This window comes from Ornithodoros turicata, chromosome 8 (genome assembly GCF_037126465.1).
Source record: "Ornithodoros turicata isolate Travis chromosome 8, ASM3712646v1, whole genome shotgun sequence".
Classification (NCBI taxonomy): Eukaryota; Metazoa; Arthropoda; class Arachnida; order Ixodida; family Argasidae; genus Ornithodoros; species Ornithodoros turicata.
Window position 1 is genome coordinate 12,342,264 of NC_088208.1, and position 11,887 is coordinate 12,354,150.

At 44.6% G+C, this 11,887-nt stretch overlaps 1 long non-coding RNA gene across 1 annotated transcript; it reads right to left on the bottom strand.

The window, feature by feature from the left end:
• Nucleotides 1–1,966: 1,966 nt before the first annotated feature.
• Nucleotides 1,967–6,929, bottom strand: LOC135366467 (uncharacterized). The gene is made up of 2 exons (XR_010414177.1): nucleotides 6,404–6,929; nucleotides 1,967–2,335 (listed from the first exon to the last, which is right to left on the bottom strand). It is a non-coding gene; the product is annotated as an uncharacterized LOC135366467 (long non-coding RNA).
• Nucleotides 6,930–11,887: the final 4,958 nt, after the last annotated feature.

Below are 11,887 nucleotides of genomic sequence, written 5' to 3' on the forward strand. Positions count from 1 at the left end.
CTGAGTTCTCTACTTTTTTGTCTAGTTATGTCGTCTCCCGGCTTTTGGAGTATCTTTGCATAAAGATGCAGGTTGTGAGAGGCACATAAACACTGCTTACATAGCTAACCTGTCTGTCACAAGACATGTGAAAGGATTGCCAAATTAAAATTCAATAATACAAAAATTGATTCCGAAATACATAATTCCAATAGAAGGGAGAGTAAGCACTGGAATAACACGTAAAGGTAAAGCACTGAAGCGTTGGCATTCTTCTGATGTGTATGATATACTGCTCTATTTAACCCATGACATATACATATGTTGTCAAACATTAACTTCTGGCATTCAACATCAAGATGATATACCTATCCTATCTAAGCGACTCGTCTTTACACGGACATGTGGCACACCATTTTGGCAGAAAGTTTTGATATCTCTGCCTGTTGGACATACCAAGCAAATACAGTGCCAAAAGTGTGTTACCTACATGACATGCTGCATCTGCTGAGATATGTTACGGGGGAAATACTCCTGAAGTGATTAAAGGAAGTGCATACGAGTACATATGCTTTGCAATGTTATTCCAAAGTTCCAAGTACTTGTTACAAAGTATGTTCGTGTTGAATTGGCAAAGCATTAGTCATCTCATAACAAAGTGATGAAAGAAACAAGTGAGATATGCGAAGCTGCAAGCACTGTGTCATGGCCATGTTCACAATGGGCAAGTTCAGTCATAAGTCCGAAACTCAGTCGGCCGAATTATCAGGAGGCCGAAACGAAGGCTGAAAAATCAAAACACCGAATCGTCAGAAGGTCGAAAAGCCAGAAACCTGTATTACAGAAAGGTAACAAATGAAACCCAAGATATGAAAACTGTCATTCCAACTGCAATAAAAAAATAGCTCTACAAATTAAGTACGACAGGCTTGCTTGGAATTAATACAACAACAACAACATAGATGAATGGATGATGATGATGTGGGATGTTTCCCTGCGTTGAGTGCAGGACCCTACCCCATTCCAAAAAGGTTCACATGAAAGGATGACGAGGGAAGGAAATCCCTACAGTTCGTGAAGGAGGCCGGTGGCCCTCAGAAAGGAAAGAAGAGCGCCAAGTGCACGGCACTGGTGTCCAGGGTTACTCCATGGGCCGAGAACTTTGCAGATGTTGAATGACCTCTGATCCAGCATTTCAAGCAGCAGCATTTAATACAACGAGTAAACCATAACACCCGGCTTCCCGTTCGGTAATTTTCTTTCAAGTATAAAGGGAAAGACAGATGAAACACTGTGTTATTGAAGGTGTTTGCTGTGCACAAATGCAATCATGTTCGTGTTACCGAATGCCCAGAGCGACACCATATCCTCACCAATTCATTCAGTGGGTGACATAAGTCATTCACTGGCATTCACCCACCAGGTACTTTCTTTTGTATAAACATATTATTGAATATGGCATTTCTCTCTCTCTCTCTCTCCACATGCTATGTATTCCAACGATTTGATTTGTAATAGAAGAGCCCGAAAACTTTATCCTCAGCTGACGAAAAGAGCAATCCCCTTCAGTGATGGGGTGCTCCCCTTCGGTCTTCTGCCTCTTTGGCAATTATATTTTGACACTTCTTATTCTTTGATCTTCTGACGGCTCTGTCTTGTGATTTTTCAGGCTTTTGGCTTTCGGCACGTGTGCAGCTTCGGGACTATTCAATTATATTCGGTTTAAAAGAAACATCAGTTCGATTCGGAATTCGAACGTGGATTTTCTATTTGATTCAGAAGTGGAATAGGATACACGATTGCTCGCTTCGGTATTCAAGATGTTCGAATATTCACATTGTTCTAGTAAACAGTCAATGTCGGAAGCCAATTAACCAGTACACGAGTACCAAACGTGAATGTTCCTCAGGGGGCATTTAACCTGGGAACATTTTTTCCGCGGGCATTTCTGTCGGAGAGGTTTCTTCCGGGGACATTTCGAGGCAAGCCACCCTGAAGGTCTTTATTCTTATTATTATCGACTTCTGAAAAGGGTTGCTGCTAGACCTACAGATGCAACTGCGCCTGTAGCAACAGCTGCAACACCCACAGCAGGAGCTGCACCTGCACCCACAGCTCCAGTTCCAAGTACGGCTAGAATTGCACCGGAGGCTCCTAAACCTGTAGCACCTGCAATGACAGCGGCTTGTTTTGCATCGATGGCAGACACATGTATTTCCAGCCTTCTGAGCAGCATTTTGACCCACTGCTGGCAGTTGTTGTGGAGAGTGTCATACTTCTCGCTATTCTTGTTCATGTCGTCCACCACTTCTCTGATTTCTTCTTTCGAGGTACAAGCACCATCCTTCAATAGTTTCTGCGTGTAAAGTGAGACAGTTCATTACTAGGGTTCTCAGAAAAAGACACAAAAAGCGCCGCATGAGCAGAACTTACACGCCGACGAGTGCTGCTATCTATATTTACTGGTGTTTTATAAGTAATGGAAATCTGACATGAAGGGGGTTTGTAACTTCGCCAAAAGTAATGCCTAAAGCTTATAATTTGCATTGATGTGAACCTCTATTCCAAGCTTCGGAGACATCTTTGAAGAGCTAGTGCATAAAAACATTCGGTGTACAAAAATTTAGAACGAGGATGCTGAAACGACACTCGCTACAACACGACAAAACACAAACGACACTCGCTACGTGCAACGCAGAACGACTCAAATGCAATAGCACGTCACTTAACGTCTTGAGGACGGAGGACGGAGGAAGCATGTTACGTGCACCCCTACCAGTATTTGGAGGACGAAAATACGAAAAAGTACGCAGGTTCTCCGCTGAGTGTTGATGCACACAGTTCGTTTCTTACAATATTGAAATCGAATTATGTATTACCTACATGGAAAACGTGAATAGAGGTATTTTTCTTTCTTTTTTTTTAAATATATAAGCCAATCCAAGCAATGGAAGTGAAAATTTACCGCACCAAAAGAAAATGGCGAGCAGGAAGGCGCTCGTGAGCTTCATAAAACGTTTGTTTGTCCTATTCGTCTCTGACGTGTTATGCATATTATTGGGTAAGACAGTCATCACATATCATCATCATACGGGTAGGAAGTAGCGCGCTACAGCATGGCTGACGATTTCCAGACATATTTCTCCGTTGGCGCCACACTAGAAAGACTGAAGTAAAGGCAACAATAGAAGGACCTGTCTGAAAACACTCGAGGTGCAGTGAGTGAGGCACAGATAGCACGAAACATATCACGTATACCACGTTTGGCAAGAGCTTATACTTGTCGATGGCGCGGTCGTTTATCATGAGGGAAATGCATTTCGTAACCCCAATGATCTTGAAATGGAGAAATTCAGACCTAACTCGTTCGGCAGGAGCAAACCTGAAAAGTAAACTCGCCACTTGCTAACATTACACAATAATAACGCAAAATTCATAACAAAACGTGAAGCAGGCTTCATCTGTTCAAGTGTCTACAGCAGCCATTTATTAGGAATTTAAAAGCGCGTGTAACATTACGGTTACAGCGGTTTGCACGTTGCCATTGTCACGTTGATGTGAATTTTGTTTTGGATTTGTTTTATTAGCACAGTATTTTTTAGTTAGATGTATTTAGATCGTGGAAGTTAGTTTAGGTGCGTTTCAAAGCGTCGAGGTTAGTGTAGTTTCCCTTTCTTTTATTAATAACGCGTCCTGGAGTAGCCAGTCCCGAGTGGCTCGAGACTACCATCTCCATTTTTTTCTTTTAAAATCAATCAATCAGTTTAGGTGTCCAGTTTTTAAAATGTAAATAAGCCTTCATCAGCTTGCCTGCAGCGTTGGGGTGAAGTTCACCATCATCATACGCGCAATGTATTCCGAGGAACTATTACTCCTTTTCTTCCCTTTTTATTTCTATTATTTTTTTTAGATTTTTATGCCAAGTCAACACAGAGTTTGGCAAACCTTTCCTCCTTTTGTTATTTGTTCTAATAAATATATCCCCTCTACTCGGTGAGGCGTTTTGAGACCCCATATCGACGCTCGGACCTGCCAGTGCAAGGCTGCTTCCACGTCACGCCACTTACTACGAAAGAAGCTGCGGTAGTACATTTTCATTCGTGTGTTCCCAATGGTTGTAAAGTGTATAATTTTTAAGCCAATTTATGACACTGTTTGGGCTCCTATCCCACTAGATGAAGTGACCCATGTTTGTTGGTCATCCTTTAGGGATGACCGTTCTGGACACCTTTCCATTCAATAAATATATATCCTCCCCGTTCTGGAGAGACGCAGCGATCGTTCGTTCGTTTGATTAGTATTATTATGACCGTTATCAGTGATTATCTTTTTTACATGTTTCACTAATTCATTTAAGATTTTGTTTTAACGAGCACATAAACGGTCATGACTCCTCATTATCTTATCTTATAGGATATTCACTATTACACATTTTTATTGTTGTATTTGAGCACAGTCAGGTTTGGAGATGCCTGCGCTTTTGCGCCAGCAGAAGTGGAGATTTAAAGTAGCGTAGTAGGAACGGGGAGAAACAGACAACCTACAATAAACAGTAATTCATGCCATTTGAAGAACGCTTTGTTAACGTAGAACAAACAACAGGCAACGTAGAAATAGCGTTATAAAATTATGGTTGATTCTACTTGTTTTTGAACGGATGTTTGCTACGTTGAATATACATTGAACGCTATCACACATTCTATGATGGTATTTCAGATTTGCAATGTTATTTCAAGGCTGGTTCTACATGCCGTGGTTGCCTGGCTTCTGCTGTCGCACAGTTGTCCAATTGTGAACTTATTTTATGGATTATTACTTTTCAGTGGGCCACACTATCGCAACTTTATGCTATTTTGCTTTAAGTGATGTTTTATGGCATGCCCTGTAGTGATATGTGCCTGCGAGAACAAGGAGCATAAGATATTCCATAAATAAGGCGTTAAAACGTCTTTCACTGGAGATAAAAAGGAGGGTGCGGAGTCTTGTGTAAGACAGCAGGTTAGTTCCTCGTCGACGAGCGTTTCTAGTGTTTATGACTGATAACTGTAGGACGACGTGACTTCTGCACGTCTGCATGACCTCCTGGAGAAATAGGACAGCACACGGTGGGCGCACTGCACACGCTGCGGCAGTGCTATCAGACATAATAACAATATTCACTTTCACTTATAACGAACGAGGCAAACAACAGTGCAATTATTTCCGCAGAGCTCACGGTTAAAAGGTGCAATTCTTTTGTCTCCGAAATGCTGCTGTGCGCGTCACGTGCAAGCGGGTGTCCGCAGAAATTTAAGCGACACTTGCAAGGCAGCTTAATTCATGTGATAATATACTGACCACAAGAAAAAATACAATGTGTGCGTGTTTGAATTCAAATGTACTACATCACTGCACTGAATAGTATGTCTAGTGGAACAGCGCTAATACATCGAAAAATTGTCCTCTGGTCATTGAAGAGGATTTGGCGTTTCAGTAAACGTGATGCATCAGGTGATATTCCGCAATAGATTATGCTCGAGTGTTACAAAGATACAAAAAAAAAAGCAACACTGTATACGCAAGCTTCGATCATTCCGCGTCTCGGATTAGCTAAGCCAGTGTCGGACTCAATTGGGCATTGGTAAGGCTCATCGCAAAGCTCGCGTGAAGCAGATAAAGACATCTGTTCATGTTGAAAACTTGAAATGGACGTTATCCCAAGTCGGAAAACTGTCGGAAAAGTGTTGGGCGACTAGCATTTCAGATTTTGCGTAACGTCATTAGACACACTATACACACGGTTTTTTTTAATTGTTTTTAATCCACTATACACATATTTTGGTAACTCATATCGATATCTATTGTGAAGAGCTATCAGATAAGACCGGTCCCGTTGAAGTCGGTACATTAGTTGCCGAGAAAAATATGATTGTTTCTCCCATAGAAAATGCATGCCAACGGGACAGGTATGATGCCCCTTAAAAGCTTTGCATTGTCACAGAAAACGTGTCACCAGCGTACGAACCCAAAGTACTGTAAGCGTAACATATTGCTCGCGGTTTTAGATTCTTAATGTATAACTTCAAAGGTGATCGAGAAAAGGTGAATACTGCTTTGCGTATTCTCCCGAATTCTTCGGAATGAACCAGGGAGAAGGTGTTCCCACGTGCGGTATTGACACCGCGGGAGAACATTATGGGGGGGGGGGGACGATATGCGAATAGGAAAGCTTCTTCCGTAATAAGTTCTTGTGTTAGTACCTGATATAGCGGGCACACTTCAGATAGTGAAAGTGCGACGACGGTAGCATCCTATTCAGTTTGAGCGGTTGTTAAGTCGGAAAAGGACGAAATGGACGACGCTTACATATAGCGGGGAAAAAAAGAAAGAAAAACGAGCATCTAAAGTGCTTTCGCATTTCAATATGGCACGACTAATGTCTCACCATGTATTTTAGGAGAGGCTCTACATCGCTGTAACTTGTCAGCCTTGCATTCCCCAGGATTTTCTGAGTGGTAGTGTGTTCCTGTCCCTCACACTCCAGAACGGTCCCGTCAGTGAAAATAAAGTAGACAACCCAGTGCTGAAGCTGCTTCGAAGGCAACGGTACGATGCGTTGGATCCAATTAGGTGCATTGCTGGGTCGGCAGAAGAGATAAACTTTACACTGCTTCCGCCGAGCCATAACGCTCGTGGCAATCACCGTGTGCGATATCAAAGGAGAATGACAGCGGGAAGGAGAGAAGTGCACGGCGAGGCACACCTTTTATCCACCATGAGCGGAGCCCCACGTGACTCGGCTCTATCACGTGACCTCGTCGCGAAGTCGCTGCTATCCGGCATGTGCGTTCGCGCACCCCAAGCCCTGCTGCGTATATCCGTCTGCTAGTCAGCAGGACGCAGAGGGAGGCTAGACGGGTTTTCGCGGATTACCAAGGTATACCTAAACTGGTAGCAAAAACAAGGGAATATACCAAATTAGACACATCGGCAGAGCTACCAGCATGAGGCGCGAGCGATCCTGGTTATTGGTAGTAGAGCTACGATCGTAAATAAGAAACCTTTTCAACATGGGCGTGGCTTGTGTGCCTAAGGGCCCGGATTTGTAGGCACTAACAGGGGGCGCTCTTGACCGCATAGCACGCAGTATGCCAATCATCATCGCGGATGATATCACCAGAAACGAAACCGCCATTAAAGAAACAAGTAGATGACACTAGACGTGTGTGAAATTCAAAATTACAGATTAAGATGGCTTCTATGGCTGCACGCTGAGAACAGATACTCATGGAACGATGCGACAGCACCCGAGGACACGTGTTTCGCTGTGTTTGCGGCTCGTCAGCTCTGGGTAGCTGCGCATCGGCATCTCAAGGCCGAAGACTTTAGCGTCGGCACAAGGCACAAAATTCTCGAACAATGCACCGTGGCTACGGTACCTACATTTAATGGTCACGAAGTTTACGCGGCATTGCATGTACCACGAGTGCAAAAAGGAACACAAAAAAGCCACCATCAAGAAAAGTTCTCGAACTTTTATCCGAACAGCATAATAAAGGTTAGCAGAGCATTGTAATGGCAGACCTAAAAAAAAGAAAAAAAGAAAGGAAGGAAAGAGTAAAAGTAAAATAAAAGGGACCATTAACTAGGAAAACAAAACAATCAACTGCTGATTTAAAGCGGAAGTGCTTCTTATACAACAAATACTTTTTGACGACGTAACTGGTGTCAGTCATCGCTTTGCCAGGAACAGTTTCGTCTTACGATCGCATTCACCCATTCTCTGTAACTGCCTTGTATGTTAAAACGGAACGCCTCTCACGCGAAACGTAAACTCTGAACGCGCCTGCGTCTGATAGTCATAAGCGCATGATAACCGGCCCATCACAAAATAGTGCTGCTGCCAAATTTATATGTACAATATACAGTACATTGCGCGCGAGTTTCACTGTTTTACATGCTACCTTACGCTTCACAGCACAGCCCATTTCCCAGTATTTAGTTTCGTAACCCTTAGCTCTACGTGCACAGAGAACCTGTGACGGTACACAAACATGTACGCACGAAGAATTAACCACAAGGGCTACTCCTATTGCAGACAGCTGAGCTACAACTGGCTCTGTTCTGGGTACGGCAGGTGGCGCCCCTGGTGGGCGCTCCGCGCGTAAATACAGCACTTCCGCTCCTCGAGCCGCGGACGTAAGTCCCATAGGCGAACGGGCGAGTGTTATGATCGTGCGCGTCACCGACAAAGAAACAACAACAACTTGATTTTCTGATAATGAATGGCGAGTTTCTTCCACAGGGGCGACACACACCATTGGAACACACACATAAACATAGAAACATTTGATTGGAGTAGGCCGATATGAAGCAGCACAATATACTGAAGGTCGGGTGCAATAGGTGTGGACGACTAAGTGGAAGGCCTTGAACAGACTCTTGAAATGAAAGGAGATTGATAAGATACATACCGACCACCCCTATCGCACTCGATTTTCGGTACATTTGCTTGAGAGTTTACCATAATGATTCATGTTTGAGCGTGCCGCAGGCTGACCTTCTACACACAGGAGTAATAACCGGGACTGGTGTATTAAAAAAAGTATGTCCTAGCAGCACAATGTACGGAAAGTCAAGCGCAGTGGTGGACGGTATGTATCTTATCAATGTTTTCTATTCTTACGAGTCTGTTCAAGGTCTTCCACCTACCCGTCCAGCCTTGTTGCACTCCACTTTCGATACGTTGTGCTGCTTGCGTACTTGACGTTTCGAGGAGACGCGTTTTTATCGTTCTTCTACACAAAGCAACGTTTATCACGTTCCGCCGAGATAACACCGACTGGCAGGCCTCAAGAGCCACAAATGCAGGCAGGCCTTATATTGCATTTTAGATTACGCCCTGTATCGGCCCTCAACTTTTAATCTTCTAAACCTTCATCATTCTCCTAATTTCCCATACGCCAGCCGTCGTTTTTGGTTATTTTGGCACCTTTTCGGCAACGGTGTTTTTTCTTCTTCGTTTTTTATACCTGTTGTACTTACAACGATTCACTCCCTTTTATTACCTCTTCTTTTACTCTTACCCCGTTATGCTGATTCCTTTTAACCCCCATTTATTTTTACTCGTCTCACCTTTACATATTTTACTGGCGGCTTAAGCCACCACAATCTGCTATCATCATTGGTGCAACATAAATCAGTACTCATTACATCATAGTCACCCACCTGAGATTATGCACTGAGTGGCAACATAGCATCAAAAATAAACAAATAAACAGGTCAGAAAAAAAAGACAACTAGTGTAACGAACCACAATAGCCCTCCGGTAAGAATGAAGTCTACAAGCAAACCGACGAGGGGCCGCGGCGTCAAGCCCTTAAGTGAGCGTAAGTGAGCGGTGCCTGAAAAGCCACCATGAATGTATTTCAGGCAATGTTTCTGGACACCATGTAGCTGCCTGAAAGACCGGCCCCTGTCCTGGTGTATCCCCTGTGTGGCCCCTGTCGTGGTGCCCACAAGCCAGCGAACGTATACCCCCTTTTATTCCTCCTTAATTTTCTTTTGTAAGAAAGAGTGACCGCTGGAGCGGGGTAAAGCCCCGAAAGCCAGTAAATGAAGGGCGGCTGTGGTGGCGTAAAGCACACAAACAGCCAACATATGTGTTTTTTTATATATATTCTTTTCAGTTCACTTAAGGCGCCGCATCAGAGCCGGCACTACGTCGTCTACAATCGAGGGACGGCGCAGCGAGCGAAATAGTTCGCGCAGTCACCGCTACACAACATTTTGGCGCTTGCTTGGAAATGCGGTACAGGTGATGTAACGTCTTTTTTTCTCTCTCTCTCTCTCTCTCTTGGCGCGCGACGGGTCAAGCGAAATCTTGTGCAAACATATGACAGCTCGTGCTCACCCATGCCAAGTCCAATACTGTAAACACGCATATCGCACTTAGCTAGACGGAACAATTAGTGGCGCGGCTTTTGAATGCGCACAGGCTGTCCAGCTGTCTCCTAAACTTCTTCGTGGATCTGTTCAGCTGTTCCGTGCTGTGTTGTTGTCGGGCGAAGGGCTAGTCACCCGTCGTGTCGTGTGACTTCTGCAATGCTTGCGCATATAATAAATGAAATTCCTCGTAACACAAAAAACTTAGGTTGGACAAGACGCGGTTGAAACACGTTGGTGTCGACATGTTATAGCCAACCGACAGTACGCGGAAATTGCGAAACGAAGTCGCAACCTGTTTTCGTTATTTCATGTCACCCTGGGCTTACAAATTTCAGACCACGTTGTGGTGGTGCCAAACGCTTTATTTACTTGCACAGTCAACGGAAATGAAATAAAACTGCAAAGAGGCTGCATAACGTTTCCCATATCCTTGGATATCAGTGGAGAAGGAGGAAAAAGGCAGAAGAGAAGAAGAAGAGAAGAAGAAAAGGGAAGAAAAGTAGGGTAGAGGAGAAAAATGTGTGTGGGTGGACCATACAGCGTCTTGGAACGTAAAGTGAGAATGGATGTTTCCAGTTTGGTCGTGTATATTATTCGGGTCTGTTGTGCTCATCCTGGTCGTCACTAACCACGGCCCCAGACTTCACCCAAGCACAGATCAGCATGCCGTGAACTGGGTCTCTGATGTCTAATTCGTCTGGAAGTGACCTTCAGCTCGTGGTTCTGTCAATCTGGATCTCAGAGTAAGCGCATTTCATAACAAATTGTCATTGTGAGTGTCATCTTGCTTATCCGCGCAGGAACTTCCAGAAATCCTCTCTAGCCTTCTTTTTCGTCCTCGTCGTGGCTGCCGACATCACATAACCTTGTCTCGACTAGCAAAAGGAACACGGCACACTGATTACAATTCTTCTGGCCTGACGTACTTCCTTCTGTAATCGGGGACTCTAATCCGCATGCTTCGAGGATAGCGAGGGTCAACAAGCTCTGGCAGGAGGTAGTCGTTATATGGCGCAAGGACACCACCCTTTTCTCGTTCGGAAAGGCGTCGCCCAGTACCTACAACGAAGAGGCAGTATTGCCTGTTGGTTATATGTGGAGTTGGCCGTGGATCTCCGTCCATTAGACACGCGTGCACTTCCACAGACCGCACTTCCTCAGTTCCAGTACGTGACTCTGTCCTGTACGCTTGCTACCGTCCGCCAGTTGGTCCTGATATTTCGCGAATGTTCCGGTCACTGTACACGGCATGTTCAGCGTGGCACAGAACTGAGCATGGGCTCAATATCGCGCTCCATTGGAGAGGACTCCCAAAACTACAGCGGTGTTCACGTCCATATGATCTTGTCCGATGCTTGGTGGACGTTCAGTGTCAGCAACACCCTTTAGTCTGTACATTTTGCACTCCAGTGTTAGTTCACTGCGCAAACCTTTTCTGCGTTCAGAGTCGAGTTTCATGTCCGCAAGTGCACAACAATGGGTGATGGATTCCGACTGTCTTGAAGCTGCTGGACAGATGCATTAGTGACGGACAGACGTAGCTAAAGCCCAAAATATTGACGTGTAACTAAAGCCCAAAATATTCAGTCATATCTGAAATACGCACTTCGCTGCTGTGAAAGCGACGTCAAATTGCACAAAAAATTGCACATGTGAATTTGTATGAAAGTCCAGCCTCGGTATAATCGTGTCCCTTCACGTCGAAGTCCTCCGTACTGCGTGATGCGAGAAAGCGGATTGACGTGAAGTTCAGCTGCCGTTTACGAGGTCGGAGATCCGACATCAATATGTTACCGATGCAGACCGAATTCTAAGAGCTGCGGACGACGTGCTCCCTGTTCATGAGCCACCAGCCTGTGCATAGCGACGCGGTCACAATTCTTGGCGTCAGTGACGTCAAGAGGGAGTATCCTCAACGCATGCTTTAGTAATTTCTTAGCCGTTTTCTGCTCAGGATACAGAAGGACAGACGACCGGTGAT